This window comes from Phyllobates terribilis, unplaced genomic scaffold (assembly GCF_046119375.1).
Source record: "Phyllobates terribilis strain yellow unplaced genomic scaffold, ASM4611937v1 Scaffold_124__1_contigs__length_5142088, whole genome shotgun sequence".
Lineage (NCBI taxonomy): Eukaryota > Metazoa > Chordata > Amphibia > Anura > Dendrobatidae > Phyllobates > Phyllobates terribilis.
In genome coordinates, this window is record NW_027362884.1 from 3,206,575 (window position 1) to 3,225,222 (window position 18,648).

General features: G+C 52.5%; 5 non-coding genes and 2 pseudogenes across 5 annotated transcripts; all 7 read right to left on the minus strand.

The window, feature by feature from the left end:
• Window positions 1–5,143: 5,143 nt before the first annotated feature.
• On the minus strand, window positions 5,144–5,221 carry LOC141203309 (U2 spliceosomal RNA; annotated as a pseudogene).
• A 1,115-nt stretch (window positions 5,222–6,336) lies between these two features.
• Window positions 6,337–6,527, minus strand: LOC141203386 (U2 spliceosomal RNA). The gene has a single exon (XR_012274431.1). It is a non-coding gene; the product is annotated as a U2 spliceosomal RNA (small nuclear RNA).
• A 1,115-nt stretch (window positions 6,528–7,642) lies between these two features.
• Window positions 7,643–7,833, minus strand: LOC141203397 (U2 spliceosomal RNA). Its single transcript, XR_012274442.1, has one exon. It is a non-coding gene; the product is annotated as a U2 spliceosomal RNA (small nuclear RNA).
• Window positions 7,834–8,948: 1,115 nt separating this feature from the next.
• LOC141203803 (U2 spliceosomal RNA) lies at window positions 8,949–9,139 on the minus strand. The gene has a single exon (XR_012274828.1). It is a non-coding gene; the product is annotated as a U2 spliceosomal RNA (small nuclear RNA).
• A 1,115-nt stretch (window positions 9,140–10,254) lies between these two features.
• LOC141203408 (U2 spliceosomal RNA) lies at window positions 10,255–10,445 on the minus strand. The gene has a single exon (XR_012274453.1). It is a non-coding gene; the product is annotated as a U2 spliceosomal RNA (small nuclear RNA).
• Window positions 10,446–11,560: 1,115 nt separating this feature from the next.
• LOC141203183 (U2 spliceosomal RNA) lies at window positions 11,561–11,755 on the minus strand. The gene has a single exon (XR_012274318.1). It is a non-coding gene; the product is annotated as a U2 spliceosomal RNA (small nuclear RNA).
• A 6,155-nt stretch (window positions 11,756–17,910) lies between these two features.
• Window positions 17,911–18,067, minus strand: LOC141203298 (U2 spliceosomal RNA; annotated as a pseudogene).
• Window positions 18,068–18,648: the final 581 nt, after the last annotated feature.

The window sequence follows — 18,648 nt, forward strand, 5'->3', positions numbered from 1 at the left end:
GGAATGGAGCGGCAGCAGTGCAGCACCGGCCCGCTGGCCAGGAGCCTGCAAAAGGAAGAAAGAGGAGAGCAGAGCAGCACCGGCCCGCTGGCCAGGAGCCTGCCGGAAGAAGAGCAGAGCAGCACCGACCCGATGGTCAGGAGCCTGCTAGAGTCAACAACCCCGCTAGGCTTAGCGGAGATCCTGGCGCAGCTTCCCCGAGATCGGGAGTGCGCGCGGAGTGCCCTGGAGGGCCTCGCGGGAAGGATGGCCCGAGTGCAGAGGGAGATCCTGGCGGAGTGGGGCCGGGAGATGGCCCAGCAAGCTGGAACCCGTCCACGGAACCCGCTCCCTTGGAAGAATACACCGACTACCTCTGCGGATGACGCGGGAGGACCCAAGGCCGGAGACGGCGCAGAAGAGGGAGCGAGACGCATGGCAGCAGGTAAGGGGGATGCCTATACCCCATACCGGAAGACCACTTACCTGCCCCAGCTCCCCGTCGCAGAGCCCGAAAGTCCCCCTGCCGTACCCGAGACCGCCATGACACCGCCACCGACTAGGCCCCGACCGGAAGCCGCCGTCGCGACCCCAGTGACGTCACGCGTCGTGACCCGGAGCGTGGCGAAGGAAGGGAAGCCTCCGGCCTGGTCGCAAGGCCTAGCGTTTCCGGGCGCCGCATCCCCAGCAGAGCCATCTACCTCCGCGGAGCCTCCGGCCTGGTCGCAAGGCCAGGTGGCCCAGGGTGCCGCCGTGTTAACAGTTCCATTTACCTTCCAGATGCCCCCGGCCTGGCCGCAAGGCCTGGGTAACCTGGGCGCCCCCACCATCGCGCCCGCACCCGAAACACCAAGGGTGCCATATCTGGGAGAGGACCCCTTCAGCCAGCTAGCGTGGCCGGACGGGCGGCCCTTCATCTGGCCCGAAGAATTCTTGGAACGGGAGCGACAAAAGAAGTTAGGTCCCCTGTGTGAGCCCCTGATCCCGGCTCCAAAGCCCGTGACTCGGGTCTCGCCTCCACTAGAAGAAGCCCAATTCGTGTGGGACCCCACGGGAGAAGATTTGATGGGGTTCACCGGAGAGACTCGGGCAGCTGCAGCTGAACGCACCGAGTGTTGCCGTCAACAGCTGGCAGAGTTTAAGAGAGAACGGGAGGAGAGGCGGGTCAGAGAGCAATGGGCCCGGACCCGCAGCGCGGAGCAAAAGAGTCGGACCAGAAGGGACCCCTATGCAGCAGATCGTCCCCGTACCATCGGGACGGTAATAAAGTTTAATGCGCAGCATGGGTGGGGCTTCATAAAGGACCGGAACACCATGGGTGACGTCTTCGTTACCCGACGGGATGTCGAGTCCCACCTGCCAGAGGGTCACAAAGGCCGTGACCTCTACGTCGGTGACGAGGTAACGTTCACCCGGCACAAGTGTGCCAAGGGACCTTACGCCCTCCACGTGCATCGCCTGACAGAGGAGGAGTTGCGGTGTAGGGAGGAGGAGCCAGAAGACCCGGACGGGTTCAAGGCTAGAAGGTACTATGACTGAAATAGTACAAAGGACTGTATATAGTTACCTGTCGGGGTACCCAAGTAACCGTGGCTGCTTTAAAGTTTAGTCCCCGTAGGGACCAGTGAACAGTTTAACCCGTGTGTCCCCTACCCAAACCAGGCTGAGGACTGTGAGCAGCCATCCCTTTACTTGGCCGGGGACTGAGAACGGCCAAACTCCCCTGTACATAGTTGCGCTTTCTAAGGCGCCCCCTACTGGTTTTATGAGAAACTGCTTTTCGGTCGCACTTTACCTGGTCACGAGTTGCACGGTGACCAGAGGAGGAAGAAAGAAAGAGACGACGAGAATGTTATTTATATAAATATATCTACTGTTTTATATAATGTTTTATATGTTTTATATGTTTATATGAAAAAAAAAAAATTTTTGTATGTTATGGTGTTTTATGTCTTTACAGCCCGAGGACGTGCTGTGATTTGCCAGGGGGGAATGTAGCACCCTGAGGATCCGGCTGCTACAGGGGTATTGCACCTCAGCCAGAGGTGTGATATTCCACTCCCGGGTAAGGATGGAGTGTGGAACTGAGCTCAGATAGACTGCATGCACTACATACATCCCATTTCCGGGGAGCAGGCCGACGGCACTCCCACTTAGAAATGTGCAGGTGCGACCGAGCCTGTTCCTGGCTGGAGTGGGAGGGGGGAGGAACATCCCGTGTAGTGTAGGGGCAGATAGGGGGAGCAGTCTGGGTAGTGATAGGAGCTCATTGGGTGCTGGTCACCTGAGCTCACACATAGAGGGATATATAAGGAGGGCACCAACTTAGATCAGGGTCAGACGCAGAGGAGCCTGTCAGACGCAGAGAGTCAGTCAGTGCAGAGGACAAGTCAGCAGGAGAGGAGGAGCGGAAGCTGGCAGAGGAGCAGCTGAAAGAAAGAGAGGCCCTGAAGAGAGAGAGTGGAGTGAAGAAAGACCCAGAGGGAGACAAAGAAGGGACCCAAGAACCCAAATTAGAGCACCGGGTGAGGAGTCAGCAAGAGGGTACCGGAACCCAAGCTGGTGGGGGTAAAGACATTCCCCAGCCAGAGACCGGAGACCGTGGGCAGTGTCTGTCACGGTCACCCACTACATTCACCCTGAAGGCACACCACAGGAAGGGTCAGGGAACCTAAGGCCAAAGGTTGCCCAACAGAAGGCCCGAGGGAGCTGGACTTAGGTGAATCACTGGTGGGGACGGCTGAAGAAAGGACAGAGGGGGAGCTCAGGGCCACGCTCCGGACTTGTTTGGGGGTTGGCTGGATCCAGGACCTGGTGGACGCAGCACGGCTCGGGTGGTCACTTGGAGCTAGAGTGACCAGGAACATCAGCAGTGAGTAAAACCCTTAACTGCACAACCCGACTCTGTCTTCCTTTATCATCTATGCTGCACCACCACAACCCCCATCCTCTGCGCCTGTCCCCTCTGAGGCTATACCCCTCCCGTTGGGGGTTATCTCACCAAGCTGCGCACCCACCATCAGCCTCAGCGGACCCTGCTGCAGCGGCGGCCACAGTGACCGCATCACAACGGGTGGCGTAGTCGACACAAAAAGAACTCTAATAACATCAGTAAGGACTGCCACATAACACATAGCTTGACGCCCTGGGCACGGGACCGGGTCACAGCCGCTCGGAGACTACAACACCCCATCTGATCCGGTGCCGGGTATTCCCCTCAAAAAGGAATATGTCCCAGGGGGCGCGTCACCATCATGTAGGGAAAAAAGAAAAAGTTAGCGCAGGCAATACACCTTAGTTACCACTCCGGTCGGGTGGTCCCTCGTCGGTGTTGACTGCTGGTGACGGGATCACCAGCAGGCCCTCTTCCTCCATCTGGTCAAGCAGCGCGGCCTCGATCTCGGCGACCACCAGTTCCTCATCTTCTGGCTCGGCCACCAGGGTCTCAACCATGTGCTCCATCTCTTCTGGCTCAGGGAGGGTATCCTCCTTTTCGCCTACGAAATCCAGAATCTTCTTTTTGGAGGATTCAGTAGCAGGGCTGTCCTCCACCTTCCTCTTTCCCCGGGTTGGAACTGGGGAGACAAGAAGGGGAAAATCCTCCTCGGAATAGATAGCGGCGGGTGGAGGAAAGGTTAATTCCACCGCTACCATGGTCTGGGGAGGGAGAGTGGCTGCCGGGGCAGGGGAAAGGACACCTGCTGAGGAGTAGGGGAAGGAGGAAGAGGAAGTGGAATCCTCAGCAGGGGTGGCCGGGGTGGGGGGGGATTGGACGGGGGTGGCAGGGGGAGGGATCGAGAGAGGGGTGACAGAACTCTTACCCTCCTTTGACTTTTTCTTCTGCTTCGGAGCTGCTGGGACCGTCGCTGGGGCTTTGGCCACCGACTCCTTGACCGCTTTGGCCTTGGTCGTCTCGGCCTTGGCCGCTGGGGCCTTGGTCGTCGCGTCCTTGAACTTCACAGGCCTGGTCATCGGGTCCTTGTCCTCCGTAGCTGGGGTCGTCGCAACCACCGATGCCCAGGATCTCTCACGCTTGGGGCAATCCTTGTACAGATGAGCCGCCAGCCCACACAGGTTGCAGGACGTCTTCTTCGGGCAGTCCTTCGAGCTGTGTCCCGTCACTCGACAAATCCTGCAGGCATCCTCCTTGCAGTCCTTCATCTCGTGGCCGTTCTTGCCGCATCTCCTGCAGTTCCGCGGCATGTCCGGGTAATAGATGAGGCCGTAGGAGTTGCCCAGGGAGAATGTCGGGGGCAGGTGCCGAAGTCCGTCTGAGTACGCCAGGTCCCTGTGAAGTCTAACGGTCACCGACCACTTACCTGTCCAGAAGCCGAGTCCATTCAGGATGTGAGAAGGTTCCTTCACAACCAAACAGAAGCGTCTCAGGAAGGTACAGATGTCTTGGCCTGGGGTGTGCGGGTTGCGCATGGAGACCGTGATCCTCCTTTCGTCCCTCTGGATAGGGCAGCTACCTGTAAAGGCAGAGAAAGAATTATCTGGTCCTTTTGCGCTTACCATTTCCCAGAACCTCCTGCAGGTGTTCACAGTGGCGAAGGTGACGAAGAAGATCCCCGTCAAGAAGGTCTGGATGCTGAGGGTGTCCGACCTGGAGAAGCCTCGATCCAGCAGCATCTTCTGGCAGAACACGTCCGAGGACATGTCCGGCACCCTCCCATCCACTTCCTTCAGCTTCAGGGCCACCGTCTGCCGCATCCATGGCTCCAGGGCTGGAGCTTCGTGGCGGGGCTTCTGGGGTCCCTTCTGCTGGCCAGTCGTGGAGGCAGAGTCCTTGGGGTCAGAATCGGGTCCTGGCTGGGCCCTCCTGGCTGTCCCCTGCTCCAGGCTCTTCTTTTCGGCCTTCCTCGCAGCGCTTGCCATGGCTTTCCTCCTGCAGTTACTTCTTGGAGCTGGATCTGGAACTTTTCCCGGAATGGGTGGAGCTATGCAGATTCTTCTCCCGTCGTGTTCTGGACAAATTCCCCGAAAGGTCTTTGTCTCGATGATTTTCTTCCTCGAAGATTCCACAGGACAGCCCGATTCTTCTCCGAGTCTTCGTCTTCTTCTGGATTCTTTAGAGCTTCTTCCTCCCACCGATATCCGCCTTCCTTCTCCGATGTCAGCTGGGCTCCGAAGCTCTTCTCCTTCCGAGTTCGATCGCTCTCGTCAAGTGTAGATCATAGCTCTTGTGTTCTTATAAGAACAGATACTACACTTGATCTTAGCCAAAAGGCCGAGAAGCGATAACCAGAATTGGTTTCAAACTACGGAGCCACCCAAGGATCCTGAAAAGTCCATTTGTGGAGATGAGCTCCTGGACTCCCGTTAAGAAGACATGTTGTCAACCTCTAGATCCCTTACATGCCTGCACTTTTCGGCTTGCTGCTGCTGCAATCCACGCGTTTTAGATCTGCATAACTCCACCTCTTTAAACACAGCACCTTCACCCCCTGCTGTTCCCACCCGCCTCAACACCGTTGGAAGGGAGGAGAACCAATTAAGGCGGGGGGTGGGGTGGAACGAGCAGCTGTCTACCCTTAGCAGGAGGGCTCCTGATTACATACCTCTCCTGCTGCTGCTGCTGCTGGCTGTCCAGCAGCAGACTGAAGGTGGCTGCTGCTGTGCACAGGTATATAAAGGCTCAGAGCCTATTATGACACGCGCAGCCAGCGTTCCATTGCCACATTCCATCTACTGCAGGCAGGATACCTGGCTGGCTGAATGTCGCTGAGAAGCTCACAGAGACCGCCATAAGCAACAGTTTAACAGAATGCCACAGACTAATCAACCAAACTTTTTGGGTTGGGTTCTCTTTTATAGTCTGCAGGCATTAAATGAAAGAAGTCAGTGTTCCAGCAGAAGGAGACAACGTTTCAGAAAAGGCATTGTAGCAAACCAAAAAAGAAATTTTAAGCGCAGCAGAGTAACCAGCGCACATACCTGTTAGCTCAGGTGAGTTTAAAAGGCTGCTGTTGATAACAAGGGCATTTGCTAAATAGATGGTGTGTGTGCAACAATATACTGAAAGGTCAATTATATTGTGCAGCTTATCTCACCACCTGTAGTTATTTAGGTGAAAGCTCCAAAATGCTTGCCTAATATGTCTGTTTATCCAAAAGGAAGTAAAAAGGGAGAGCTAGAAAGATAGCATTGCATCACATTACATGGCAATGCAATGCACAGTTGCTGAAGTTGAACCAAAATGAGCTTGTAATCTGGCTTCTGCAACTTTGAACATGAAAAATCCAATGAGGAGAAGAAAAGCAAAGCCAAAGAGTCCATCCCAAAATCCGACAAACAAGCAAAATGAACAAAAAACATTGAATTCAATTCTTTCTGATTTTAGAAACTGCATTAAAGAAGGGGTGCACCGGTCCTGGAGATACTGCAATACCAGGTCAATGCGTGGAGTGGACAGAGCAAGCTCTTTTTCCATCTCCCTGTTCTAAAAATCCATTTAATATATGGTCCCCAGATAGGGGACGTATCAGATATTAAACTGATAAGAACAGATACTACACTTGATCTTAGCCAAAAGGCCGAGAAGCGATAACCAGAATTGGTTTCAAACTACGGAGCCACCCAAGGATCCTGAAAAGTCCATTTGTGGAGATGAGCTCCTGGACTCCCGTTAAGAAGACATGTTGTCAACCTCTAGATCCCTTACATGCCTGCACTTTTCGGCTTGCTGCTGCTGCAATCCACGCGTTTTAGATCTGCATAACTCCACCTCTTTAAACACAGCACCTTCACCCCCTGCTGTTCCCACCCGCCTCAACACCGTTGGAAGGGAGGAGAACCAATTAAGGCGGGGGGTGGGGTGGAACGAGCAGCTGTCTACCCTTAGCAGGAGGGCTCCTGATTACATACCTCTCCTGCTGCTGCTGCTGCTGGCTGTCCAGCAGCAGACTGAAGGTGGCTGCTGCTGTGCACAGGTATATAAAGGCTCAGAGCCTATTATGACACGCGCAGCCAGCGTTCCATTGCCACATTCCATCTACTGCAGGCAGGATACCTGGCTGGCTGAATGTCGCTGAGAAGCTCACAGAGACCGCCATAAGCAACAGTTTAACAGAATGCCACAGACTAATCAACCAAACTTTTTGGGTTGGGTTCTCTTTTATAGTCTGCAGGCATTAAATGAAAGAAGTCAGTGTTCCAGCAGAAGGAGACAACGTTTCAGAAAAGGCATTGTAGCAAACCAAAAAAGAAATTTTAAGCGCAGCAGAGTAACCAGCGCACATACCTGTTAGCTCAGGTGAGTTTAAAAGGCTGCTGTTGATAACAAGGGCATTTGCTAAATAGATGGTGTGTGTGCAACAATATACTGAAAGGTCAATTATATTGTGCAGCTTATCTCACCACCTGTAGTTATTTAGGTGAAAGCTCCAAAATGCTTGCCTAATATGTCTGTTTATCCAAAAGGAAGTAAAAAGGGAGAGCTAGAAAGATAGCATTGCATCACATTACATGGCAATGCAATGCACAGTTGCTGAAGTTGAACCAAAATGAGCTTGTAATCTGGCTTCTGCAACTTTGAACATGAAAAATCCAATGAGGAGAAGAAAAGCAAAGCCAAAGAGTCCATCCCAAAATCCGACAAACAAGCAAAATGAACAAAAAACATTGAATTCAATTCTTTCTGATTTTAGAAACTGCATTAAAGAAGGGGTGCACCGGTCCTGGAGATACTGCAATACCAGGTCAATGCGTGGAGTGGACAGAGCAAGCTCTTTTTCCATCTCCCTGTTCTAAAAATCCATTTAATATATGGTCCCCAGATAGGGGACGTATCAGATATTAAACTGATAAGAACAGATACTACACTTGATCTTAGCCAAAAGGCCGAGAAGCGATAACCAGAATTGGTTTCAAACTACGGAGCCACCCAAGGATCCTGAAAAGTCCATTTGTGGAGATGAGCTCCTGGACTCCCGTTAAGAAGACATGTTGTCAACCTCTAGATCCCTTACATGCCTGCACTTTTCGGCTTGCTGCTGCTGCAATCCACGCGTTTTAGATCTGCATAACTCCACCTCTTTAAACACAGCACCTTCACCCCCTGCTGTTCCCACCCGCCTCAACACCGTTGGAAGGGAGGAGAACCAATTAAGGCGGGGGGTGGGGTGGAACGAGCAGCTGTCTACCCTTAGCAGGAGGGCTCCTGATTACATACCTCTCCTACTGCTGCTGCTGCTGGCTGTCCAGCAGCAGACTGAAGGTGGCTGCTGCTGTGCACAGGTATATAAAGGCTCAGAGCCTATTATGACACGCGCAGCCAGCGTTCCATTGCCACATTCCATCTACTGCAGGCAGGATACCTGGCTGGCTGAATGTCGCTGAGAAGCTCACAGAGACCGCCATAAGCAACAGTTTAACAGAATGCCACAGACTAATCAACCAAACTTTTTGGGTTGGGTTCTCTTTTATAGTCTGCAGGCATTAAATGAAAGAAGTCAGTGTTCCAGCAGAAGGAGACAACGTTTCAGAAAAGGCATTGTAGCAAACCAAAAAAGAAATTTTAAGCGCAGCAGAGTAACCAGCGCACATACCTGTTAGCTCAGGTGAGTTTAAAAGGCTGCTGTTGATAACAAGGGCATTTGCTAAATAGATGGTGTGTGTGCAACAATATACTGAAAGGTCAATTATATTGTGCAGCTTATCTCACCACCTGTAGTTATTTAGGTGAAAGCTCCAAAATGCTTGCCTAATATGTCTGTTTATCCAAAAGGAAGTAAAAAGGGAGAGCTAGAAAGATAGCATTGCATCACATTACATGGCAATGCAATGCACAGTTGCTGAAGTTGAACCAAAATGAGCTTGTAATCTGGCTTCTGCAACTTTGAACATGAAAAATCCAATGAGGAGAAGAAAAGCAAAGCCAAAGAGTCCATCCCAAAATCCGACAAACAAGCAAAATGAACAAAAAACATTGAATTCAATTCTTTCTGATTTTAGAAACTGCATTAAAGAAGGGGTGCACCGGTCCTGGAGATACTGCAATACCAGGTCAATGCGTGGAGTGGACAGAGCAAGCTCTTTTTCCATCTCCCTGTTCTAAATATCCATTTAATATATGGTCCCCAGATAGGGGACGTATCAGATATTAAACTGATAAGAACAGATACTACACTTGATCTTAGCCAAAAGGCCGAGAAGCGATAACCAGAATTGGTTTCAAACTACGGAGCCACCCAAGGATCCTGAAAAGTCCATTTGTGGAGATGAGCTCCTGGACTCCCGTTAAGAAGACATGTTGTCAACCTCTAGATCCCTTACATGCCTGCACTTTTCGGCTTGCTGCTGCTGCAATCCACGCGTTTTAGATCTGCATAACTCCACCTCTTTAAACACAGCACCTTCACCCCCTGCTGTTCCCACCCGCCTCAACACCGTTGGAAGGGAGGAGAACCAATTAAGGCGGGGGGTGGGGTGGAACGAGCAGCTGTCTACCCTTAGCAGGAGGGCTCCTGATTACATACCTCTCCTGCTGCTGCTGCTGCTGGCTGTCCAGCAGCAGACTGAAGGTGGCTGCTGCTGTGCACAGGTATATAAAGGCTCAGAGCCTATTATGACACGCGCAGCCAGCGTTCCATTGCCACATTCCATCTACTGCAGGCAGGATACCTGGCTGGCTGAATGTCGCTGAGAAGCTCACAGAGACCGCCATAAGCAACAGTTTAACAGAATGCCACAGACTAATCAACCAAACTTTTTGGGTTGGGTTCTCTTTTATAGTCTGCAGGCATTAAATGAAAGAAGTCAGTGTTCCAGCAGAAGGAGACAACGTTTCAGAAAAGGCATTGTAGCAAACCAAAAAAGAAATTTTAAGCGCAGCAGAGTAACCAGCGCACATACCTGTTAGCTCAGGTGAGTTTAAAAGGCTGCTGTTGATAACAAGGGCATTTGCTAAATAGATGGTGTGTGTGCAACAATATACTGAAAGGTCAATTATATTGTGCAGCTTATCTCACCACCTGTAGTTATTTAGGTGAAAGCTCCAAAATGCTTGCCTAATATGTCTGTTTATCCAAAAGGAAGTAAAAAGGGAGAGCTAGAAAGATAGCATTGCATCACATTACATGGCAATGCAATGCACAGTTGCTGAAGTTGAACCAAAATGAGCTTGTAATCTGGCTTCTGCAACTTTGAACATGAAAAATCCAATGAGGAGAAGAAAAGCAAAGCCAAAGAGTCCATCCCAAAATCCGACAAACAAGCAAAATGAACAAAAAACATTGAATTCAATTCTTTCTGATTTTAGAAACTGCATTAAAGAAGGGGTGCACCGGTCCTGGAGATACTGCAATACCAGGTCAATGCGTGGAGTGGACAGAGCAAGCTCTTTTTCCATCTCCCTGTTCTAAAAATCCATTTAATATATGGTCCCCAGATAGGGGACGTATCAGATATTAAACTGATAAGAACAGATACTACACTTGATCTTAGCCAAAAGGCCGAGAAGCGATAACCAGAATTGGTTTCAAACTACGGAGCCACCCAAGGATCCTGAAAAGTCCATTTGTGGAGATGAGCTCCTGGACTCCCGTTAAGAAGACATGTTGTCAACCTCTAGATCCCTTACATGCCTGCACTTTTCGGCTTGCTGCTGCTGCAATCCACGCGTTTTAGATCTGCATAACTCCACCTCTTTAAACACAGCACCTTCACCCCCTGCTGTTCCCACCCGCCTCAACACCATTGGAAGGGAGGAGAACCAATTAAGGCGGGGGGTGGGGTGGAACGAGCAGCTGTCTACCCTTAGCAGGAGGGCTCCTGATTACATACCTCTCCTGCTGCTGCTGCTGCTGGCTGTCCAGCAGCAGACTGAAGGTGGCTGCTGCTGTGCACAGGTATATAAAGGCTCAGAGCCTATTATGACACGCGCAGCCAGCGTTCCATTGCCACATTCCATCTACTGCAGGCAGGATACCTGGCTGGCTGAATGTCGCTGAGAAGCTCACAGAGACCGCCATAAGCAACAGTTTAACAGAATGCCACAGACTAATCAACCAAACTTTTTGGGTTGGGTTCTCTTTTATAGTCTGCAGGCATTAAATGAAAGAAGTCAGTGTTCCAGCAGAAGGAGACAACGTTTCAGAAAAGGCATTGTAGCAAACCAAAAAAGAAATTTTAAGCGCAGCAGAGTAACCAGCGCACATACCTGTTAGCTCAGGTGAGTTTAAAAGGCTGCTGTTGATAACAAGGGCATTTGCTAAATAGATGGTGTGTGTGCAACAATATACTGAAAGGTCAATTATATTGTGCAGCTTATCTCACCACCTGTAGTTATTTAGGTGAAAGCTCCAAAATGCTTGCCTAATATGTCTGTTTATCCAAAAGGAAGTAAAAAGGGAGAGCTAGAAAGATAGCATTGCATCACATTACATGGCAATGCAATGCACAGTTGCTGAAGTTGAACCAAAATGAGCTTGTAATCTGGCTTCTGCAACTTTGAACATGAAAAATCCAATGAGGAGAAGAAAAGCAAAGCCAAAGAGTCCATCCCAAAATCCGACAAACAAGCAAAATGAACAAAAAACATTGAATTCAATTCTTTCTGATTTTAGAAACTGCATTAAAGAAGGGGTGCACCGGTCCTGGAGATACTGCAATACCAGGTCAATGCGTGGAGTGGACAGAGCAAGCTCTTTTTCCATCTCCCTGTTCTAAAAATCCATTTAATATATGGTCCCCAGATAGGGGACGTATCAGATATTAAACTGATAAGAACAGATTTTTTTTGATTGAATATATCTTTTATTAGCACAAAAAATAAGTTAACAGACAGTGTACAGTGCCGCAGCCCAGTACTCACAGAATTCTACATCATATTTACATAGCATGAGGATACGACGCACTAACTAGACACATCACACCCCTATGCTACACAAAACACTCAATCTGAAAGAAAAAGCATGTCAATCAATACAGTACGACGAACCGTGATAAGGGATGGGGATTGGGAAAAAGGGGATGGGGAGGGGAAAATCACAGGCCCGAAGCTTTATTGAAAGACAAGACACATAAGGGGAGAGGGGGAGGAGGGGTTTAGTCCTCATCCTCGTCCTCCGGACCATCCATGATGGAATAGTCTCTGAGCAGGCTGTGGATCAGCCTGCGGCAGTCCTGGATGGACATCCTCTCCCTCCTCAAGATGAGCCGGTTCCTGGCGACCCAAACGGCATCCTTGAAGCAGTTCATAAGGCGCCAAGCCTCCTGGATGGCTCCGACGGTATGAACCCCAGGGAAGAGTCCGTAAAGCACAGAATGGTGCGATAGGCTCGCCCTGGGGACAGAGTTCCTCAGGTCGTCCTCAAGTGCAGTCAATAGGCGCTGTGCAAATCCGCAGTCCCAAAAAGTGTGCAAAGATGTTTCCTCCACGAAGGGGCACCTTGGGCAGTACCGGGTCTTGCACAGGTTCCGGGCATGCATGAATGACCGGACGGGCAGTCCGCCCTGAATCGCCATCCACGACAAGTCCTTGTGCCCGTTGGTCAGCCTGTCAGACGACACATTTGTCCACACAGTCTCCAGCGTGTCCTGGTGAAGTCCTGTGATGTTCTCCACGTCATCCTTGGCTCTGATTAGCTTGTGGATAGTTTTGGGCTTCCACAAGTCGGGCTTGAGTCCCTCCAGTTGATGCTCCCCCACAAATCGAACGACGTCTCCGTAGAACCATGGCGTCGTCCAGTTGTAGGGGAAGGAGCTGTCCCACTTGTCCCAGCCGAGTCGCCTCCAAAGAGGAAGCAGGAAGAAGCGAGACATGGACCTGCCCGCGGAGCCATTCTTGACTTGCAAAGTCCGGCGGACACAATCACACACAAAAGAGGATCGCAGGAGGGTGGGGATATCTGGAACGCCCTTCCCACCCTTGCGAGGCTCCTTGTACATGACGGCCCGCCTGACTCTGTCCATCTTGGATCCCCAGACAAAGTGAAACACTGTCCTGGTAATGGCCCTGCACACAGTGACGTGTGGGGGCCAGGCCTGCGCCGTGTACTGCAAGACGGGCAGGACCTCATTACGCAGGACGAGTGCCTTACCCTCACAAGTGAGGTGTCTGAGGCTCCAGAGTCCGATCCGTTGCTTCACCTTGGCCAAGCGTTCTTGCCAGGACTTGAGGGCCGCTCCTTCCTTCCCGAACCAGACTCCCAGCACCTTGAGGAAATCCGGTTGAATGTTGAAGGGGAAGGGGGCGGAGGAGGCCGGCTGCCAATCCCCGAAGAGCATGGCTTCCGACTTCCTGCAGTTGACTTTGGCCCCTGAAGCCCGGCCGAACCTCTCACACGTCTGGACGAGGGCGTCGACTGAACCACGATCAGCGCAGAAGACGGTGACGTCGTCCATGTAGAGCGAGCACTTGACCTCGTGTCGTCCCGGACCCGGTGCGGTGATCCCTCTGATCTCTCCATTCTGCCGGATAGCCTCTGCGAAGAGTTCTATAACACAAACAAAAAGAAGAGGTGATAGAGGGCAGCCTTGTCTGACCCCAGAGAGGACAGGGAAGGGGTCAGTCTTCCAGCCGTTCACCAACACCGAGCTGTGGATATCAAAATACATCAGACGGACATACGAACAAAACATGTTACCCAAACCTAACCGGTGCAGAGCTCGGCCCATGAACTCGTGGGAAACCCGGTCGAAGGCCTTCTCCTGATCCAAGGGGACCAGGGCCGCGTGTGCGCGGCGGACCTTGATGTACTCGACCGTGTCCCGCACGAGAGCGAGGCTGTCTGCGATGCGACGTCCAGGGATGCCGCAGGTCTGGTCCGGGTGGATGATCCGTCCGATGACCGTCTTAAGTCGTGTCGCCATCGTCTTGGCCAGGATCTTGTAGTCCACGTTGAGCAGAGTGATGGGACGCCAATTCCTCAGGTCGCACCTCTCTCCCTTCCGCTTGTACAGGATCGTGACCATTCCTTCCCTCAAAGATGGAGGCATTCTACCCTCCACCACCATCTCCTCGTACAGGTCCAACAGGTCCGGACAGATGAGGTCTCCCAGCGCTACATAGAGCTCCGCTGGAAGACCATCACTGCCCGGGGTCCTGCCGGTCCTAAAGGATTTAGCGGCAGAGAGCAATTCGCCCACCATCAGAGGTTTGTCCAAGGCTGCCGTGCCTGCAGGATCAAGATGGTTAGTGATACCTGACAGGAACTTATCAGCAGCGTCAGGGTCAGTAGTCTTGTGGGAGTAGAGTTCGCTGTAGAAGTCGCTGACGACCCTCATCACGTCCTCCTTCCCACGTCGCATGTTTCCGCTCTCGTCTCGCAGCTCGTTCAGGGGCGTGTGACCGGCATGAAGTTTCCTGAAAAAGAATGAGTTACATTTCTCACCCTTCTCCAGATTCTCCACTTTGGAACGGAAGACGATTCGCTTGGACTCCTCCTCAAAGTGCCTTTTCAGGCTCTTCTTGGTCTCCTCCAGCTCCTCCCTCACGTCCCAGCCGCAGTGAAGAAGGTCCTGCAGCGACCGCAGCTCGCGCTGCAGCCCTCTGAAGTCCCTCCTCTTCTCACACGCCTGTTGTCGACCCTTGGCCTGAAAGAAACAGCGAAACTCAAGTTTAACATATTCCCACCAATCAGAGACTGTTTGGAAGCTACCCTTGTAGGACTGCCACATTGCGTAGGCTGCTCTCATCTCCTCCACGACTTCATCCTGAGCCAGCAGAGCACAATTCAGCTTCCAGGAGCCGGGGCCGGACGGAAAACCGTCGCCGAGGACACCTTGTAAGTGAATGGCTCTGTGGTCGGAGAAGAAGCAGGAGACCATCGAGTGCCTACTCTGCCTGACTGCCCGAGAGGTGAACACAAAGTCAATCCTGGAGCGGAGTGAGCCATCGGGTCGGCTCCACGAATAGTTCGTGGAGCCTCTCCCCATGGAGCCCACCACGTCCTGAAGAGAGGCCTCGGTTACCATCTCGATGAGCAGCTTGGACGTGATGTCCAACTTGGCAGATGTGCCAGAACTACGACCATCCTCCTCGATGGGGCAGTTGAAATCCCCGGCCATCACTAAGGTCCTGGTGGTGGCAAGCTGAAGCCGCAGGGTCTGGAAAAGCTCCAAACGCTCATTCTTCAGTGGGGACGCATACACGTTGATGAACCTGACAGGTTCTCCCGCCCAGTTGCCATCTACAACAAGAGCCCTGCCGCAGATGAGCTCCTGGACGGACTCAAGCGTGAATGCGCCCCCCCTGATCAGAATTGCGACCCCCGCAGACTTGCAGTCACCCCCACCGGACCAGTAGGATGGACCGTGGGACCACTCCCTGGCCAGATGTTTGAAGGACCTAGAGGAGGGAAGGGAACATTCCTGCAACATATAAACATCACACAACTGGGAAGTAAGGAAGGCATAAATAGTCTGACGTCTGAACTTGTCCTTGATGCTCCTGACATTAATGGAAAATAAGTTAATATTAGCCATCATGTAGGGAAAAAAGAAAAAGTTAGCGCAGGCAATACACCTTAGTTACCACTCCGGTCGGGTGGTCCCTCGTCGGTGTTGACTGCTGGTGACGGGATCACCAGCAGGCCCTCTTCCTCCATCTGGTAAAGCAGCGCGGCCTCGATCTCGGCGACCACCAGTTCCTCCTCTTCTGGCTCGGCCACCAGGGTCTCAACCATGTGCTCCATCTCTTCTGGCTCAGGGAGGGTATCCTCCTTTTCGCCTACGAAATCCAGAATCTTCTTTTTGGAGGATTCAGTAGCAGGGCTGTCCTCCACCTTCCTCTTTCCCCGGGTTGGAACTGGGGAGACAAGAAGGGGAAAATCCTCCTCGGAATAGATAGCGGCGGGTGGAGGAAAGGTTAATTCCACCGCTACCATGGTCTGGGCAGGGAGAGTGGCTGCCGGGGCAGGGGAAAGGACACCTGCTGAGGAGTAGGGGAAGGAGGAAGAGAAAGTGGAATCCTCAGCAGGGGTGGCCGGGGTGGGGGGGAATTGGACGGGGGTGGCAGGGGGAGGGATCGAGAGAGGGGTGACAGAACTCTTACCCTCCTTTGACTTTTTCTTCTGCTTCGGAGCTGCTGGGACCGTCGCTGGGGCTTTGGCCACCGACTCCTTGACCGCTTTGGCCTTGGTCGTCTCGGCCTTGGCCGCTGGGGCCTTGGTCGTCGCGTCCTTGACCTTCACAGGCCTGGTCATCGGGGCCTTGTCCTCCGTAGCTGGGGTCGTCGCAACCACCGATGCCCAGGATCTCTCACGCTTGGGGCAATCCTTGTACAGATGAGCCGCCAGCCCACACAGGTTGCAGGATGTCTTCTTCGGGCAGTCCTTCGAGCTGTGTCCCGTCACTCGACAAATCCTGCAGGCATCCTCCTTGCAGTCCTTCATCTCGTGGCCGTTCTTGCCGCATCTCCTGCAGTTCCGCGGCATGTCCGGGTAATAGATGAGGCCGTAGGAGTTGCCCAGGGAGGATGTCGGGGGCAGGTGCCGAAGTCCGTCTGAGTACGCTGTGAAGTCTAACGGTCACCGACCACTTACCTGTCCAGAAGCCGAGTCCATTCAGGATGTGAGAGGGTTCCTTCACAACCAAACAGAAGCGTCTCAGGAAGGTACAGATGTCTTGGCCTGGGGTGTGCGGGTTGCGCATGGAGACCGTGATCCTCCTTTCGTCCCTCTGGATAGGGCAGCTACCTGTAAAGGCAGAGAAAGAATTATCCGGTCCTTTTGCGCTTACCATTTCCCAGAACCTCCTGCAGGTGTTCACAGTGGCGAAGGTGACGAAGAAGATCCCCGTCAAGAAGGTCTGGATGCTGAGGGTGTCCGACCTGGAGAAGCCTCGATCCAGCAGCATCTTCTGGCAGAACACGTCCGAGGACATGTCCGGCACCCTCCCATCCACTTCCTTCAGCTTCAGGGCCACCGTCTGCCGCATCCATGGCTCCAGGGCTGGAGCTTCGTGGCGGGGCTTCTGGGGTCCCTTCTGCTGGCCAGTCGTGGAGGCAGAGTCCTTGGGGTCAGAATCGGCTCCTGGCTGGGCCCTCCTGGCTGTCCCCTGCTCCAGGCTCTTCTTTTCGGCCTTCCTCGCAGCGCTTGCCATGGCTTTCCTCCTGCAGTTACTTCTTGGAGCTGGATCTGGAACTCTTCCCGGAATGGGTGGAGCTATGCAGATTCTTCTCCCGTCGTGTTCTGGACAAATTCCCCGAAAGGTCTTTGTCTCGATGATTTTCTTCCTCGAAGATTCCACAGGACAGCCCGATTCTTCTCCGAGTCTTCGTCTTCTTCTGGATTCTTTAGAGCTTCTTCCTCCCACCGATATCCGCCTTCCTTCTCCGATGTCAGCTGGGCTCCGAAGCTCTTCTCCTTCCGAGTTCGATCGCTCTCGTCAAGTGTAGATCGTAGCTCTTGTGTTCTTAAAAGAACAGATTTTTTTTTTTTGATTGAAGCTGCATCCAAGGCACTGAAAAATGTGACCAAAGTCACACCAAAACAGCGCACGAGGCGAGGATTCATGTGGACCCTTCCCGGAGGAGAGGGTCCCCAATAAACCATCCCCATCCCTCCGAGCCAGAAGGCCACAGCGAGGGTCAGGGATCTCCGATGCTCTCCCTAGCCGAAGCCGGAGAAGAGCCGTTTTCGTGCTCCCAGCTTCCATCTAGGCTGCCACCCTAGTGGAGCTGGAGCCTGTGTTGGTTTCTCAGCCCAAAGCTGACCGGACCTCCGACCGGGTTTATAAAAATTCCCCTTCCTAGCCCGGAGGCCAGGAATAGGGGGGGTTGCTCAGAAAGTATGATTGGCAAAGGTGCGGCGTGCTACGAAGCCAAGTCTTTCTGGGGTTCCCAGTCCCAGTAAGCTTGGACTCCCACCAGGGCGCCTACTCCTGGGGCACATTGCTCCAAAGCCCTCACACTTACCCAGCCTAGTGACTTCGATCCTGGAGGGCCATGTTTTCCATCAGATAACTCTATGAGCCACCTGGCGTACTAACAAGTGCACCAAACCAGTGTGTAATATGCATCAATTTACTAGGGCAGCCCAAGGACAAAACTGCCTTTTCAAAAGATACTACACTTGATCTTAGCCAAAAGGCCGAGAAGCGATAGATACTACACTTGATCTTAGCCAAAAGGCCGAGAAGCGATAACCAGAATTGGTTTCAAACTACGGAGCCACCCAAGGATCCTGAAAAGTCCATTTGTGGAGATGAGCTCCTGGACTCCCGTTAAGAAGACATGTTGTCAACCTCTAGATCCCTTACATGCCTGCACTTTTCGGCTTGCTGCTGCTGCAATCCACGCGTTTTAGATCTGCATAACTCCACCTCTTTAAACACAGCACCTTCACCCCCTGCTGTTCCCACCCGCCTCAACACCGTTGGAAGGGAGGAGAACCAATTAAGGCGGGGGGTGGGGTGGAACGAGCAGCTGTCTACCCTTAGCAGGAGGGCTCCTGATTACATACCTCTCCTGCTGCTGCTGCTGCTGGCTGTCCAGCAGCAGACTGAAGGTGGCTGCTGCTGTGCACAGGTATATAAAGGCTCAGAGCCTATTATGACACGCGCAGCCAGCGTTCCATTGCCACATTCCATCTACTGCAGGCAGGATACCTGGCTGGCTGAATGTCGCTGAGAAGCTCACAGAGACCGCCATAAGCAACAGTTTAACAGAATGCCACAGACTAATCAACCAAACTTTTTGGGTTGGGTTCTCTTTTATAGTCTGCA